Source organism: Musa acuminata, chromosome BXJ2-5 (assembly GCF_036884655.1).
Source record: "Musa acuminata AAA Group cultivar baxijiao chromosome BXJ2-5, Cavendish_Baxijiao_AAA, whole genome shotgun sequence".
NCBI classification, from domain to species: domain Eukaryota; kingdom Viridiplantae; phylum Streptophyta; class Magnoliopsida; order Zingiberales; family Musaceae; genus Musa; species Musa acuminata.
In genome coordinates, this window is record NC_088342.1 from 32048836 (window position 1) to 32067361 (window position 18526).

The following is an 18526-nucleotide window of genomic DNA, read 5'->3' on the forward strand; positions in this document are numbered from 1 at the left end:
GGAGTCAAAAATGATCCTGAAAAATTTTCACAAGCCATGAGTTGCAAAAAGTCAAATTTGTGGCATGATGCTATGAAAGAAGAGATGAATTCCATGATGAGCAATGGAGTCTGGGATCTTGTAGAGTTGCCTAATGAAGCAAAGGCCATTGATTGTAAATGGGTCTTTAAAACTAAGAAAGATTCGTTATGCAACATTGAGAGATACAAGGCAAGACTTGTTGCAAAGGGATTTACTCAAAAAGAGGGATTTACTCAAGACATTTTCTCCTGTATCTAAGAAAGATTCTCTGCGTATTATTTTAGCATTAGTTGCTCATTTTGACCTTGAGTTGCAACAAATGGATGTGAAAACAACATTTCTTAATGGAGATCTAGAGGAAGAGGTTTATATGAAACAACTTGAACGTTTCTCCTCTAGTGTTGGTGAGCACTTGGTTTGCAAGCTTAGGAAGTCTATATACGGCTTAAAACAAGCCTCCCGCCAATGGTATTTTAAATTTCATGAAGTGATTTCTTCATTCGGATTTGTTGAAAATCTCATGGATCAATGCATATACCAGAAGGTTAGTGGGAGTAAAATATGTTTCCTTTAATTATACGTAGATGATATTTTGCTTGCAACCAATGATAAGGATTTGTTGCATGAGGTGAAACAATTTCTTTCTAAAAATTTTGACATGGAGGATATGGGTGAAGCATCTTATGTCATTGGCTTTAAGATCTATAGAGATAGACCTCGAGGTATTTTAGGTCTATCACAAGAAACCTGTATTGATAAACTTTTTGAAAGATTTTGGATGAAGGATTGTTCACCAAGTGTTGCTCCCATTGTGAAAGGTGATAGGTTCAATTTGAACCAATGCCCAAAGAACAATTTTGAAAGGGAATCAATGAAAAACATCCCATATGCTTCTGTCGTAGGAATCCTTATGTATGCTCAAGTCTGTACTAGACCTGATATTACATTTATTGTGGGGATGCTAGATCGATATCAGAGTAATCCAGGTATGGACCACTGGAGAGCTGCAAAGAAAGTGATGAGGTATCTACAAGGAACCAAAGATTACATGCTTATGTATAGACATACAGACAATCTGGATGTGATTGGTTACTCAGATTCAGACTTCGCCGGTTGTGTTGATTCTCGTAAATCAACATTAGGATATATTTTTATGATGGCCGGTGGAGCTATTTCTTGGAGAAGCGCTAAGCAGACCTTGACTGCTACTTCTACCATGGAAGCTGAGTTTGTCTCCTGCTTTGAGGCTACTTCACATAGTGTATGGCTTAAGAGTTTCATTTCTGGGCTTAGAATCATGGATTCTATTTCTAGGCCATTAAGAATTTTCTGTGACAATTCAGCTGCTGTCTTTATGGCTAAAAACAATAAAAGTGGAAGTCGAAGTAAACACATCGACATTAAGTATTTAGCCATAAGAGAACGTGTAAAAGAAAAGAAAGTGGTCATTGAGCACATTAGCACTGAATTGATGATTGTTGATCCTTTGACTAAAGGCATGCCACATCTAAAATTCAAGGATCATGTAAAGAAAATGGGACTTAGTTCCACTTTGTAATGATATTGAAACTCTTATATATTGTGAAATTTTCTCATTTATGTGTACATTATTTTGAGAAAATATATTGTTGTTGGACCAAGAATAAACATAAGGTTTATTCATAAAGTAATATTACCATATTAAGATTAAGAAACTAAATACATCGTGATACATGGATGATAATACTCGCTCTTAGAGGACTTATCGCTATGATTCATGTATTTATTTCTTAAGAAAGCTGTTCGAGAAAGATTAATTCAAATTATTAAGATAAACGTATGGACCAAGTGGGAGAATGTAACGGTTATTATTAAAAATCTTATTTAATAATAGCGTAACCGTTCTTATTAAGATTCATAATTCATTATCATGAATTTCTTCATTTATTATGGTTTAAATGATTTCAGTTTCTTATTCTTTATGCATGAAACCGTTATTATTAAATTAAATATTTAATATCATTAAGTTCTTCATTATGGTCCAAACGTTACAAATTTGAATTAATTCTTGAACGTTGTGAGTTGGTGATGATAAATGTTCTTGATGGGAGAACATCTATATATATATGAGGATTTTGGTCCCTTGGTTCAATCATCTCTTTGAAGCGAAAGGCTTTCCTACACCATCTAAAGCGAGAGTTCTGAGCCGAGAAGAACCAATGTTCAAGAAGAAACCTATGTAGAAATTCTTGGCGACAATGGTTGGACGTACGCTATTTCGTTTCCGCATTAGTTTATTGTGTTTCTATTACAATGATTTAGAAACACAAGTTGGCTTCATTAAAATTTCTTACATTTAGTATCAGAGCCGAATGACCTCTGCCTTGATATGAAATAGTTTTCATTTTTATGCCATGAAAATGATTTGATTTTGGTTTCTTCTTGGAAACTTGTTGATATATTTTGTTGAAAATCATGAGGAAATATCATTTTCAACATTTTTAGTAGGTAAAATGCTTATATTATGTATGCATATTTAGTTATATTAAATTATGTTTATGAGCAATTTTTTTTCATGTTTAAAATGTCTAGTGATCCATATAATCTTAATTAATTAAGAATTAGCCATAGCATCCTTAATTAATTAAAATTATATATAAAGTTAAAATAAGGATCACATAAGTAATTAGACATCATATTGTGATTGATTATATTTCGTATAATAATTGTTATCCCATAGGATCTTTCATTATATTTAATATAATTAATCAGGATAAAATATCAGATTATTTTCATAATTTACCCACAGGGATTATGAATTAGAATATAATTTGATAGTTTTTTTATGAAATTTCCATTTGCAAAAAACAATCTTAGCGAGACTTAACTTTTTTATAATTACAAAAGTAATCCTCAATTATTTTTATATTTTCCTCTTAAAAACTGCATTCCCTCTCTTCTCTCTTTTAAAATTAACCAAATAACTTGATCGAACCGATTAAATCAATCAAAATATGAATCGATTTAAAATAATTATTTTATTAGGTAAATTTTCTAGAAAAAACTCTTTATTTGATAAAATTTTTAATTAACACTTTTTTAAAAAATAAAAATAAAAATAAATCAAACCTTTTATTGGCCCAACGTCAATCGTCGAACCCACGGGGTGGTGGTAAATGATCTATTTTACCCTCATCATAATTTTTATGGATATTTTTAATTATTTTATAATTTAAATTATTAAAAAAATATAAATTTGTACAGCTAAATAACAACTAGTTTGGTGGGCTTTTTAGAAGAAAAAAAATCTCAAAATATCTATAAATACCCACCTAAACTTCCCATTCTTCCTGACGCCAATTCATCGAGTAATCATAATACTCTTTATAAACTTGAATCTCTATAATTGTAATATTCTTTGTGATATAGCATTCTCTCCCTCGCCTAAGGCTCTCTTTCTAATTTTAACAATAAGTGAAAGCTCAATGCACCCAACCTCGATGTCGATATCTGAGTATTAACTTTAAAAGCCTGGTTGTGTCTACTATAGAAAGCCAACATTTCACTTCAAGTGATTTCCTACTATTGCTCTTAAAATTTTAATTTAAAGGAGGTAGATATGGAATATTTAGAAAATATATTGAGAGAAAAACATTCCACACTCCAATTTTCAAGTAACATTACTAATTCTTCTGTTGAAAAAAATTGTGAAGAATTAACTAAATTTGTTTTCACCAAATGCCTTTCTTTTCGGTTTGGTAAAAAAAAAATTTTTAAAAAAAAAAGAGGATTTTATGAATTATTATCAAAATATTTTAAACCCTGGTGCTAGACATATTCCTCAATCTACTCTTACACACGATGTTTATAAATCTTATAGAAAGAAAAATAATTTATAAACTTTTGGTAGATATTTTGGATAATCATTGGTTAATGTGAATTCCTACACAGGAATCACATTTCATTCGATTGACGGTGGTTGCATTTAAAGTTTTTTGACGAACGACATAGGATCGATAATAAATTATTTTGGAATAGTATCATTTGGTTTTTTTAATTTTTTCAGTTGATTTTGATAATGTATCTGTAAATACTGTATCTGTTCCTAATTTAGAATAAGTTTGTTATGATAGAAATTAAGCGAAGAAGATAGAAAGATAGAAATTATAGAAGAAACTATGAAATGTATAAGATATAATTGCCTAATACATTTTGATAGTGAGTTCTTGACAGCCATTTATACACATTCAGCATGGAGGATTTTTCTCAACTACTGAGAGATTTCCTCAACTGCCTTGAGGAAATCTTATCTGTTTATCATGTTAATCAACTTTCAATTTCTGTGTACAGAAAGTCTTAAATCTCTTAACACTGTTTTTCCTTTTAAACAGAATCAGCTATTTCATTTTCTGGACTCATCAATAATTGATGAAAGAGTAAATTACATTTTGTAAACTAAATGATATATCAATATTATTGTAGTATTAGAAGAATATGAATATGTTAATAATTTGAGCATAACTATTATGATAAAAAAAAACTAAATAGGTATAATATTTTTTCCTATATATTCTATCTATTTATCTTATTGGTTTTTTTTTTTTAATCTTCGTTGTAGGCTTAGATGGTTTGCATGATTATATAACCACTTATTATGATTGTTTATATTTAGATATTGATATTTATATGAAATAGTATGAGAGAAGTTAAAAAAATAATCATTAACTTATATGATCATTATAGTGCATATTATAATAGATAACAAGCTACCTCCAAATCTTATAAATGTACAAATGAAGTTAGTAATCCTAGTAGAATTTGTTGAGGAGTGAAATTATTATTGTAAAGGCACAATATAGACTGGCATTGGTAGTCTCAAGTTCCTTGATATTTAACTAACGATATTTTTTGAGTTTGGGGACAGCACTACAAGCATAGAAGCATAGGATTTTCAATTCTTGATGAGTTATTCAATAATATTATTAATTTTAGTAATATAAATATTATTAACTCCAATGTCAACAATAATAATTATGTTACGGAATTTATTTCAATATGAAAAGACACATCTTAGATGAAACCCTTTCGAATATTACTTCTTCGAAATCAATTAAGACTTAAGTATATATTGATAATTAGACCAAAACAATCCTTGAAGATAATAAATACTTATTTAATCTATCAACCAATTAGGACATTCGACACTATAAGTGATTGTGGATTTTTTTTACATATTCATTTTCATTTTCGTATGTCGGGGAATCAATTCATTTTTCAAAGTGAAACTTTGAACAAAATTTTTAAAATATAACTATGTATTTTTTTGCTACGTTAAATTATTTTTAATTAAAAATTAAAATATAAAAAATATAAAAAAGAGAATGGCAGCCAGAACCAAAAACATCAGAATCAAAACTTGGCAAAAACTAAGAACTGGAATCATCAGTTCCTCTTGAACCAGGGTCATAGCTAGGCAAAATTTCCTTTTTTTTTTTGGTTTTTCTTGGAAGATACCTTGTTCATATTTTCCAATGGGTGCTCTCACATTTTTATAATCTCTGAAATACTCTTTGACATAATGCAATAACCACTCTCACCATTTAAAAATTGGTAGAATGATCCACATAGTAATCGATCCATCAATCTAAAGATTGGTTCCTATGGTAAACCATTCCAACTCCTCAGTTATAGTATTTGGGAAAATATTATAAGTCTATTCAAAAATATTATCATAAATATAAAAGTCTTTCTTAGCTATTCTTATTCCTAAACCAAAAAGCATACATATTTAAAACCAAAAAGTCATTTTATATGAGTCCATCTTTATTAGGTTTTGAGTTGATTTGCTTCGGTTATAATGATTTTAAATAGCCTTACAATGTTTCGATGGAAGTAACAAAAAATACTATGTCTATTTATTTGATTATTTTTATTCCTAAAACAATAAGGATACGTATTTAAAATCATATTTTTTTATGTGAATTGATTTTTATTGAGTTTTGAGTCAATTTATCTCAATTATAATATTTTAAGCACGCTTATATTATTTTGGTAAAGGTGTCAAAAAGTCTATTCAAAAATATTATAATTGACATAGAAATCTCCCTATTTAGTATTTTAATTAATAGGATAATTATTTGAAATCTTATTCAGCTTTGAGTCCATTTGCCTTATATACAATGCTTTTAAATAAACTTGTAGTGTTTCATGGTGTTACCAAAAATATTGTAAACCTATTCAAAAATATTATAATCAATAATGAAAGTCTTATACATAGGGGATTGACTTGATTCACTTATAGACCAATCCATGTTCAAGTGAAAAAATTATGATACATCATGTTAGATGTATTTTGAGGATTAAGAAAATGTGCCTCCTTGAAAATGTTTTTAAAAAGAGACTTTTTTTTAGAAAAATCACCATTATTTTAAAAAAAAAATATTATTAATTTATAGAGAAATAAAAAACATTCTTAGAATCAAAGAGTAAAAAATATTATTAGAATTAGAAAACACCCGAGAGGGCCAATCCACTTTCTTAAAACAAAAAAAAAAAACAAAAAAAAAAAATATTCATCCCCTTAACATATTTGGCTAACCAATTAACCACTCTATTTTTCTCTCTAAAATAAAGAGAGATATTATATACATCAACATTGTATAATATGTTAGATCGCCAAAGGAATGGTAGATTGTTTTTGTAATACTTTGATAAGAATTAACTAACCATATTCAATATGCATATGTTTGAACCCATCTAAGACCATGTCTTGAAGTTCAACAAGCAGAGCCATCGCTTCACAATACAACACCTTACCTTAATCAATGAATCGTTAAATCTCATAATTGTTATGGTTATACTGGAGAACTGTTACACATCTTTCTTTGCCATAATTATAATCAAGTTGTTAAGAGTACTATCGATAACAATTAAATCTCATATGTGCACATAAGAGTCAAATCAAGTCAAATTAAATTTCAAACTATATTTGAAACCCATAATATGATAATATGAATTAAGTGATAGATATACTCATCCCCCAAATGCTATCCACATTTATGATCGAAAAAGATGTGCAATTGTTCGTGATATTTAACCATGACCCTAGATGTAATTATCTCCGAGGATGTTAAAACCAATTTTAACTAAACTGTTAAGAGTCAAATCGAATTGAACCTTTTTTTTTTTTTAATCAGTTAAAGGTAATTCAAACCGGAACAAATTAGATTTGAACATTCCTAATAATCTTATACCACACTATAAAAAGATATCTTAGATATACTTTTTATACCTTGAACTACTCCGATACACTCACATCTATATAGATTCGACACTTTTGACCAAATTCTTTAGCCAAAATACTAACTTAAACATCGAATGGGCCATATTGGGTTTACTATTAATACAGTTTTGTATCGTCTTAACTTCAATTTTTCTCTTGTCCAACATTAAATCATTCAGAGACAAATTTAGAAAAGATTTGAATCAACCTCCATATCGATCAATCAAAATTTAACTTAATATATTAGCACTAAAAAAAGTGCTTCTCTGAGTAAACCATTAAGAGCTAGATCTCCTAAACCCAATTTTGGAACCTATTGGAAATATCAAGAACCTTTCATTTTTCAACATTTGTTCAACAACCAAGTTATGAATCATCCACCATTCACACCATAACCAAATCACTTTCCACCGACTATCACCCTCCTTGATAAAAGCCTTCGCTAACCTAACTTCAAGAGTCCAAGCATTAGCAAGCATATAGAAATTGTTGTTCCATTCTTACCTCAACTCACCTAGTTGGTTCAATAGAGATTGGTTCCCCTACCAACTCCTCTAGCTCTAGCTCTTAGCTCTAAGCACTATTGTTGAGTCTCGACAAATGCCACAAGAGGCTCTTCGTGAAGTGCAATCTCCTCGTCATCTCTCCATTCAAGAGCCAGAATTACCGAGGAGATCTAAAATTTATTTTGGCAGGACTTGTACCTAAAGTCGAAGATCAACTTTTTGAGATGGACTAATGTTTCTGACCCTATCTACCTTTTGTCCAAAGCATCCAAGAGGAGCTTATTCCCCAAGGATTCCACCTCCCTGTGAAATTCAGATCCATTAGAACATTTCATGACTTTGATAGCCTAAATGATGTTGTACGAAACAATCGACACCCTATGTGTTGGTCCTTCCCATTCACACTCAACCGGGCAATTAGAGAGTGGTTCATAAGACCATCTCCAAATCCATCGCTTTATTCAATCAATTGATTCAAAAGTCCAAACTAAATATTATCAGCTACAAGCATCTAAGGAAGCCAACAATGTCTCTACTAACTGTACAATAAGAAGATAGTAAACCAGTAGCCAATTACACCATAAGGTTCTAAGATGAAGAATGTTTTGGGATTCTCATCAACCCCTTAATTAGTGGCTTCACCCATCTCGCTTCTTTTGGTTGATCATTACAAACTACCAACCACTTACCTAAAGCTCTTTCAAATGGCAAATCAGAATATTATGATAGAATATGTAATAGTTGAAAAAAGAAAAGCTAAAGGGAAGAAACCTACAACAAGTATCCTTCTTGGCTAAATCATAATTATCAGCCACATAATAAAAGTCCGCACAGAGACTGTGTCCCTCCTCAAAGAGAATTCACCTCTCGTTAAATACTTCCGACATAGAAGTATTTCTACATATAAAAGAGAAAAAACTTCTATGAGCACCTCGGCCATTGAAGGCACTGCTATTGTGACATAAAATACTACTATGAGCAGAAACAGTAAATAAGAAACTCATCTCGAGAGGCCATTTGGATTGATATCTTTCTTAAATTTGGGAGACAATATCTCGATCATAAGGATCCATCAAGTGACAAGTTGATGTTATAGTTGTTAGACTCGTCTTGAGTGGAGATAGCAACATCGCTTGACAAATCTATAAAAGAGAAGCTCTAGCCAAAAGGCACCAATTGAATGGGGATCCTATCATTATCTTTAAGGAAAAAGAGGCCTAACACCTTGATCCTCAGCATGATATATCATGCGTTGGGCGTGTCACTCTGGATCATCAACATTTTGGAAGTAAATTTTGATCGATATTTGAAGTTTGATCAGCATCATTTATTATGATACTTGGTAGAAGATCAGCCTACCTTAAAAAATATATAACTAATCTCCTCCTACATGATCACCGGCTTCACTAAAGACTCAATAACACATGTATCCAATCCTTTGATGAATAACCCATACCCCTTTTACAAGAGAGATGGATAATAATTGATATGATGGAGACACATATCTACTCTAAGATGCTCAACCATATATACTTCAAAATATATGCATGAGATCCTTTTTGTTGATCCTTATACAAGCTCAAATCTAAAGTTTAAGGCAATGTATGTCATATTTAAACTCTGCTATAATATACTAAAAAAATAGAAATACATACAAGATGAATCTTCCATGACCTGTTTGGGCCATACTACTCTGTTGTAATAATCTAAAGCTCTTCATGTCTTTTTGTCATAACGGGTGGTGGTGGTGGTGGTATGATCACACAATAAATTTGTCATATCAAAAAATATACATAGACATAATATATTCTGTGTTACTTTAAACAAAACTTTTTCATATGTGATTTGAGTGAGTGAGCGTATAGGAACTCTGTTATATTCTGCTTAAGAATTATAAAACTGAGAGAAATTTGTTAGAACAAGCAATAGAGGCAATATCATTGCTATCTAAGTTTGTTACTTTTTGTTTGTGACAATTGCAAATGGACAACATGGCATTCAATTTATCCTCTAAAGAAAAGTAACTTGGTTGTATCTATAAAATAACACCTCTTAAACTTCCCACTCCAATCTTATATTCTTACTTTTAATTCATGTTGTAAATAATAACGCATGATTATTAAGCTAATCGAGCAAAACACATGTATAATTTAATTATCAAAAGATTTAATAAAGAATTATGTTGCTACAGAGGAATGAGGGAATAGACAATAAACCTTTAATTTTAAAGAGGCATGGGAAAAGCTAAATGTTTTGAGAATTCAAGTAGAACAAAGAAATTGTTAAACTTGAATGCTGTAAAGTATAAAAAAGATTTGATACTTGAATTTCGTTAAAATTGTTAAAATTTGAATTTTGAAGCTACTTAATCTATATATTATAGGGCTAGAGAATTTATGTCAAGAGGTAATTTAGAGACTTTATGGGTTATTGAGTATTAATATATATTATAGGGCTAGGGGTTTGGTTTCATTTACAGCCAGGGAACAAAGGAGGAGGAAATATTAGGTAGAATAGAATATACAGAAGATAAGCAGAGGGCAATCATAATAAGCTATGCACTGTGGTTCAACCAATTTAGAAATTTGTCAGAATATGACATCCCATTCACTTTTTTTTTTTTTTTTTTTTGTCAAAAGAAAGAATGTATTACAAAATCATCTCTCCTACCATCAAAAAAACATGTTAATGCGGAATAATCTTTTCCCTCTTTGTGTATCAAAATGGGTTCCTCATCAAAATACCAACTTGATATCAAAATGCTAATATCAATCAGCACAGCAAAAACAATAGAGCAATAAATCAATCACACAGTGAGACCAAATCTTTTTAACGTGAAAAACCCAATGTGAGAAAAACCACAGTACCGTAGTCCACCTCAAACTTCCACTATCAATAATAATGATAACAGGTTTACAGTAGGTCTTCTCTAGAATAACTAGAGGATCAGAATAACATCAAGATCATAGATCTTGGCTCAAGGATAGCATATCTTCATCACGTAGGATGGATCTCCTCAAAAGAGAATTCTAGGTCTCACAAAGTAGATATCGCAGGAAAGTATCTTAGAGAGGGTAAACTGCAGATCAACACCGTTAGGATTGTAGAGTTTGCTGCAAGGATTCTCCACATAAAATTTGGGCCGAAACTGACAACGTTTGGCCACCGATCGTTAAGCAGAAAAACTCAAAAACCTAACCTTTCTCTCTTTATTTCTCTATCCTCTTTCCTCTGCCCGTCGCAGGCTGCACGCTGCAATCTCACTGTGCGCATACACACACACCCTACACGCTGCCCAATTTTGCCCTTTCTCTCTTAATTACTGAATTGTTGTGTCCAAGCCCACATATGGACCGGACCCAACAATTCTCCCCCTCCAGCTCATATGATGGGTTGTACCAAGCCCGCTCTTCGCCTACATGTTTCAAGCTTCTCTTTAGGCAAAGACTTTGTCAACATATCTGAACCATTATCATTGGTATGCACCTTTTCCAACTGTAATTCTTTCATCTCAAGCACATCACGAATCCAGTGATATCTCACATCAATATGCTTGGATCTAGAATGGTATGTTGAATTCTTGGAGAGGTGAATAGCGCTCTGACTGTCACAGTAAATAGTATATCCTTCCTGTTTCAAGCCCAATTCATGTAGAAATTTTTTTATCCATAAAGCTTCCTTGCAGGCTTCAGTAACTGCTATGTATTCTGCTTCTGTGGTTGATAGAGCAACACACTTCTGTAACTTAGACTGCCAAGAGACTACTCCTCCTGCAAATGTTATCAAGAATCCCGAAGTGGACTTCCTGAAATCAGTATCACCTGCCATGTCTGCATCTGTGTACCCTTCTAACACAGGTTCTTCATCACCAAAACATAAACACAACCTGGAAGTACCTCTTAGATATCTTAATATCAATTTCACTGCTGCCCAATGTTCCTTTCCAGGATTTGAGAGAAATCGGCTAATAACTCCAACTGCATGAGCTATATCTGGCCTAGTACAAACCATAGCATACATCAAACTGCCTACTGCATATGAGTAAGGCACTCTGGATATTTCTTCTTTTTCTTTCTCACTTGTAGGACATTGTTTTGAACTCAGCTTGAAATGACCTGCAAGTGGAGAACAAACTGCTTTGGCTCTACTCATATTGAATCTTTCAAGAACCTTTTCAATGTAAGTCTCCTGAGATAGCCAAATCTTCCTTTTCTTCTTATCACGAAGAATCTTCATGCCAAGTATTTGTCTCACCGATCCTAAGTCTTTCATGGCAAAAGACTTACTTAGCTCTCTTTTAAGCTTTTCAATTTTTCCAACATCATGGCCAACAATCAACATATCATCAACATATAGTAGTAAAATAATAAAATCATCATCTGAAAATTTCTTCATAAACACACAATGATCAGATGTGGTTCTATCATACCCTTGGCTCATCATAAAGGAATCAAACTTCTTGTACCACTGTCTAGGTGCCTGTTTGAGTCCATATAAGCTTTTCCTAACCTTACATACTAGATTTTCTTTTCCCTTGACTTTGAAACCTTCTGGTTGCTCCATGTAAATTTCTTCTTTTAAGTCACCATGAAGAAATGCTGTTTTTACATCAAGTTGCTCAACTTCTAAATTCAAGCGGGCAACCAAATCAAAAACAACTCGGATAGAGGACATTTTCACAACCAGAGAAAATATTTCTTCAAAGTCAATACCTTTCTTCTGACTGAATCCTTTCACAACTAGTCGTGCCTTGTATCTTTGTTGTGAGCTATTATTTTCGGTCTTCAATTTATAAACCCACTTATTCTTGAGAGCTTTCTTCTCTTTCGGTAGCTTTACCAAGTCATAGGTGTGGTTCTCAAGTAAGGATCTCATCTCTTCTTGCATGGCTTTAACCCACTCACTCTTATTCTCATGTAGAATAGCTTCTTGGTAAGTTTCTGGCTCTCCCCCGTCAGTAAGCATAACATACTCATGTGGAGGATATCTGGTAGAGGGTTATCGCTCTCTAGTGGATCTTCTCAATGGAATCTCAACTGGTGGTGGACGTGTCTGTTCAGTTGGTTCAGCATCATCAACTGTAGGTGTATCATCACTAGTATTCTCACCACAATTTTCTTGTTCATCTCCCCCATGATCATCATGAACTACAGGTGAAGGAACTGGACCCAAACTCCAAGGAATATAAATAGAGGTTTCTGGCTTCTCAACATTATCACCATCATCAAACAATTGGTCTTCAAGAAACACAACATCTCTGCTTCTAATAATCTTCTTGTTCACTGGATCCCATAATCTGTACCCAAACTCTTCATGATCATATCCCAAGAAGATACATGCTTTTGCCTTATTATCAAGCTTGGACCTCTCATCTTTGGGAATATGAACAAATGCTTTACACCCAAAGACTCTCAAATGATTATAAGATATATCTTTTCCTCTCCATACTCTCTCTGGAACATCACCTTGTAGAGGAACTGATGGAGAAAGATTTATCAGGTCAATTGTAGTTCTCATAGCCTCCCCCCAAAATGACTTTGGTAACTTGGCGTGGGAAAGCATACACCTAATCCTTTCTTCAATGGTTCTGTTCATCCTTTCTGCCACACCGTTCTACTGAGAAGGTTTAGGAACTGTTTTCTCAAGCCTGATACCATGGAACCTGCAATAATTCTCAAAAGGACCCCTGTACTCGCCACCATTATCTGATCGAACACACTTTAGCTTTCTGCCAGTTTCTCTTTCAACATTGACATGAAACTCCTTGAAAACATCGAGTACCTGGTATTTAGATTTCAAAGCAAAAGCCCAAACTTTTCTAGAATGATCATCAATAAAAGTAATAAAATAAAGAGCACATCCAAGAGTTCTAGTTTGCATAGTACAAACATTAGTATGAACTAAATCAATAACATCAGATCTTCTAGATGATGGATATGTCTGAAATGCAACTCTATGTGTTTTTCCAACTAAGCAATGATCACAAGATTTAAGAGATGTACCTTGCAACTCTGGTAAGAACTGCTTTCTAGCAAGAGTTTAAAGTCCCTTCTTGCTGATATGTCCAAGCCTCTTATGCCAAAGATCTATACTTTCACCTTTTCGAATTGCATTAATCTCTCCTTTGTGTAGCTTAGCTTCCATGACATAAAAAGAGTTAATCTTCTTTCCTTTTGCCACAATTAGAGAACCTTTAGTGAGTTTCCATTTACTTTCACCAAAATAATGTGCAAAGCTCTCATCATCAAGTCTACCTGTAGATATCAAGTTAAGACGAATATCTGGAACATGCCTTACATCTTTGAGTATCAATTTGCTCCCAATACTGGTCTCCAAGCAAATATCTCCAATACCCATAATCTTATATGTACCATTGTTTCCCATTCTGACATTACCAAAATCACCAGCACTATAAGATCTAAAGAAATCACCATGAGAAGTAACATGAAATGAAGCACCAGAGTCAATTACCCAATTACTATCCTGAGCTACAAGGCTAACACAACTTTCATCACAGACAATAATGATATTACCTTCAACAGCAACTGTATTGATCTCTTTCTCATTTTTCTTCATTTCATTCTGTTCTTGCTTCCAAAACATACACTCTTTCTTCATGTGACCTGGCCTATTACAGTGAAAACATTTGATATCTCTTCTAAACTTGAATCTTCCTCTATAACCATATGGATTTCTGCTATGACTTCTTCCACGTCTTTCTTGTTTTTCAGTAACAAATGCACCAGAAGAAGATTCACCCTGTTCTTTCCTTCTTGCATCTTCATTTAGCAAACTGTCTTTAACCATATCTATGGTTAGAGTCCCCTCTGGCGTGGAGTTACAAATAGTCACCACATACGTTTCCCAACTTTTTGGTAAAGAGCTGAGAAGTAATAATCCCTGCATCTCATCATCTATATTCATTTTCATAGCAACCAACTTGTTTGCAAGACTCTGAAATAGGCTTATGTGCTCAACAATGTTACCACCATCTTTATACTTCAAATTTACAAGCCTTCTGAGGAGAGAAATTCTATTTCCCATTGTCTTTTTCGCAAAGAGATTTTCTAACCTTTGCCAAACAACATCAGCTCTGGTTTCATCTGAAATATGCTCATGCAAGTTTATATCCATCCATCTTCTAATATAGGCAATAGCTTTTCTATGTTGAACTTCCCATTCTTCATCGTCCATAATAGAAGGTTTATCTTTAACCTTGATAGGCTTATACAAATCTTTGCAACAGAGCAAATCTTCCATCAGACGCCTCTAAGTGGAATAATTTGATGAGTTCAATTTAATCATACAATCTGACTGCTCCATTTCAATCACATAAGAAAACTAGCACCAAACAACCTGAAGCTCTGATACCACTTGTTGGGAAGAAACCTGTTAATGCGGAATAATCTTTTCCCTCTTTGTGTATCAAAATGGGTTCCTCATCAAAATACCAACTTGATATCAAAATGCTAATATCAATCAGCACAGCATAAACAATAGAGCAATAAATCAATCACACAGTGAGACCAAATCTTTTTAATGTGGAAAACCCAATGTGAGAAAAACCACGGTACCGTAGTCCACCTCAAACTTCCACTATCAATAATAATGATAACATGTTTACAGTAGGTCTTCTCTAGAATAACTAGAGGATCATAATAACATCAAGATCATAGATCTTGGCTCAAGGATAGCATATCTTCATCACGTAGGATGGATCTCCTCAAAAGAGAATTCTAGGTCTCACAAAGTGGATATCGCAGGAAAGTATCTTAGAGAGGGTAAACTGCAGATCAACACCATTAGGATTGTAGAGTTTGCTGCAAGGATTCTCCACATAAAATTTGGGTCGAAACTGACAACATTTGGCCACCGATCGTCAAGCAAAAAAACTCAAAAACCTAATCTTTCTCTCTCCTTTGTCCGCCGCAGGCTGCACGTTGCAATCTCACTGTGCGCATACACACACCCTGCACGCTGCCCAATTTTGTCCTTTCTCTCTTAATTACTGATTTGTTGATTTGGGCTTACGGTCCAAATTGTTCAAGCCCACGTATGGACCGGATCCAACAAGAGTCTATCCAAAAAAATATAGATACGAGAGCCCAATGGCCCCACCAAAAAAAAAAAACATTCTCCCTATTAATCTTAGTAAATTTTGTATGAACAATTTGTTTCTCTATAAACATGCAATATTTTGTAGATGAGGGGTCGGTCATCTTCCTTCCTACTCAACAAATGGACCAAACCTTCACCTTCAGCATCACACTCGGTATGAATTTTCTACACTCCTTCCTTTAGAGCAACAGCTCTTAAGCCTTATAGAATCGCAACTATTATCCAGAAATCTGTAATAAGCAAGCAAGCAAGCAAACGTGGATAAGCCATTGCTCTTGTCCCTAAGAATGAAGCTAAACCCTTGGGCATGCAAGAATAGTAGTGTTAAACAAAACCATCTGAATTGAACTTGTACCAAAGCTCCATTTGACAATCAAGCGAGAAAATTGTTCTTTAACTTATCGTGGGAAGGCCACAACTTTAAAGTTTGTGCTCTTATTTCCATTCCACGGGCACATCTTACATGTTTTGTATTCAAGAGACTGTTGTAATTGGGGTGGACAGTCTTGGTTTCCATTTTAGAATTTGGTCATATGATTTTTCTTATTTAATGACTACTATTAATTGTTAGTGATGCTATATATTATTAGAGCTTTAGTATGAAGAGAGACTTTGGAGCAAGACCAATCAGAGTAAGTTGTCTGATTTCCCTGGAGATAGATGGTCTGGTCATACACGGGTGTTCGCATGTCCGCAAACATTGGAGCTGTGATCAGTGATATGATATATAGTTTTCGGTTTCTCAGAAATAATAAAATTTTAATTAATCAGCAGAACAAATACAAGTTACCATCGGCTTTTGCAAAAAAGTTTGCTATTGACAATCCCCTTTCCATTCATAACCCTCTAAAAAATTTAAAAATATAATTTTATTATTTACAATCCCTCAATTATGGAATAATAAAAGATTCAACATTTTATATTTTAAAGTTTTTGATTGTAAATATTTTATTTTAAATAAAAATAATACCTCATAAAAATTTCATACAAAATCTCATAAAAATATTTTACTTGAATATTCCTCTGTTTCTCAAGCTTATCGAGTTTTCAATAAAAGAACTTTAGTTATTGAGGAATCCATCCATATTATATTTAATGAATTTTTTAAAAAATAATTTTTATGATGATTTGATTTTGATACATTGAATTTGAATGAAAATTATCCTGTCTCGAGCAACTTGGATGCATTTACCACTAAAAAACCTATACCAAAAAAATAAAAATATATAGATGCACATCCTAAGGAGCTAATCATTACATATCCTTATTTTTGTAATCCCTTATTTCATCCGATGAAACCTTAGTGACAACGATGTCATGAAATCATCAAAGTTGCTCGTTACTCGAAGACAAGAAATAACAAAGGAGGAGGAAGAGAGGAAAAAGAAAAACACATTTATTTTATATTCATCAGCAGTCGATCGATGCTCTTGATTATGAGAAAACAAGAAAAAAAAAAAAAGAGAATAATTATAAGGACATTAATATCTATTTATAGAGGAATATATTATGAATATTAAAGGTTCTTAAAATAGGGTTTTGAATAGCAAAAAGACCGGTGGGAATAGAAATCACTTTTGCAAAATCAGCTACACAAATTACGACCCAATTATACTGAATTCTCACGACGTTAAAAAACCCTTGAACTGATAAAAAAAAATATATATCTCTATATATATACATTCAGTTCCTACGAGGGTCGAACTAGTTCGCTTTCCAGCATTCTCACAACGTTGAGGTTATCGCTTTCTATAATAATAGATGTGATTCCCTCCATAATACACATTTGTAGGCATTCCTTTCCCGAGAGCTAACGAACCCCAGAAATGTTGGACGGTTACCGTAGGATAATGAGGTCAAGATAATGAAAAGGACGCTTAGTGACATACTAAGCGTATATATAGATATAAGAATACAGGTTGATTGAATTGGAAAGGTGTTGAGCGGAAGAAGGGGTGAAAAGTGAATGGGTCATCCAACCCTTTGAACCTTTGCTTTCATATTACTAAACTATTGACACGACCTTTTTCTTTGAATCTAACAATCAATTCAATGGGACAATGCTAACCAAGACCTTTAACTAAGAACTTCCAAAGCCCTCCTAAACCAATGTTTTGATCTTTTGTAATCCAGCTTAGAATTATTAAATGACCCTGCATTTGTAGCTTGGGAGAATGGCTAAAATTCGATCCAAAACTCATCACCTACATCATATCGTACAGACTAAAGATCGAAATATCATATCATACTAGTGTTTTGAGGTTGGCTCGGTATGATATAGTACCATGTACCAAGCGATATGTTAGGGTGTACCGAAGATACACCTAATTTAGGTATAAAACCATTTGAAAATATCTAAAAATAAAAAAAATATAGGATTTTTAAATTAGAAACAAATATAGTAATAGTATAAGTTTAGCAAAATCAATATAAATTAAGTAAAAATAGTATCACATTTTTTTTTGGGCTTTGAAGAATATCTTATGCAAGGTTTGTATTTCAGTCCATTACAGATTGTCATTATATAAATACTGATATATCTATAAAAAAATCATTTGAATTGTTAGACTATTTTGTTATAATATAAACTCTAAAATTTAAATAAATTAAATAATCACAT